We start from the raw sequence: 1,039 nt of genomic DNA, 5'->3' as shown, positions 1-1,039 counted from the left end.
TTTAATTTTCATTGTTAATTGGGTGTTCACAATCTTAATGTGTAATTGCTACGACTAATATGAAGTGATCTCAAGAATACCTGGTACCATCATCAGCAAAGGAGAATGCCAGATCAATAGTAAATTACGTATGCTTCGATATATTCTCAGTATTACCTAGTTTCCACTCAAAGTTATGATTATCAAATAAATAATGTTCAGCACTCAGCAGAAGTTACCCCTCTATCTAAAGGTTTGTCTCTTTGGATCTTCAAGACTAAAGTTTAGTTCTGTCACATCGGATATTTGACACCAATAAGAAGTATATTAAATAAACATTAATTGCAAAATAATTGCATAAATAAAGGCTAATTCTCAAGACAAATATATTTAATCTTTTGAATCCATCATTAGCACATATTTACAGCATGTCAAGTCATAGATAATTAGGTTTAATACATTCGTTTCATTTAATGAATTAGTCTCCATTTATATAATTGATTTTGTATTAAGCTCATATTTAATACTTCTAATTGGTGTCCAAACATCATAATACTCATTCAAACGGACTCTAACATAGGTGCATATACTAACTACTACCTCTGTCCTAGAATATAAGCATTTCTAAATTTTGTCAAAGTCAAATTTATTCAACTTTGACCATCAATATACTTATGAATGAATTATTTTAAATATAAACACTTATATTATATTTTTTGAGGAGAAAACACTTGTATATTATGATAATTGCTTTTGTAACAATCTGTTAATATTATGTTTATCTTATAGATCATTATAAATTATTTACTATTTATGATCATAATTGAATAAGAAGTTTGATTTTGATCAAATCTATAAATATTTATATTCTGGGACGAAGGGAGTAGCTTGTTACGGCCGTGCCGATGCACTAAGAGCAAGCATTATAGTAGGCTATAAGCAAACTGAATGTTGAAGTGGAGAAGAGAGAATAGGAGAGAGAGAGGAAAAGTGAGCTATAAGCTTACAGCCAGGTTCAAAACAAGAATCAAGAAATTTTATGAGATAGATAAGTGAATCA

The sequence above is a fragment of the Panicum virgatum genome, chromosome 1N (genome assembly GCF_016808335.1).
Source record: "Panicum virgatum strain AP13 chromosome 1N, P.virgatum_v5, whole genome shotgun sequence".
In the NCBI taxonomy this organism is placed as follows: domain Eukaryota; kingdom Viridiplantae; phylum Streptophyta; class Magnoliopsida; order Poales; family Poaceae; genus Panicum; species Panicum virgatum.
Note: the sequence above shows the minus strand (reverse complement) of the source record.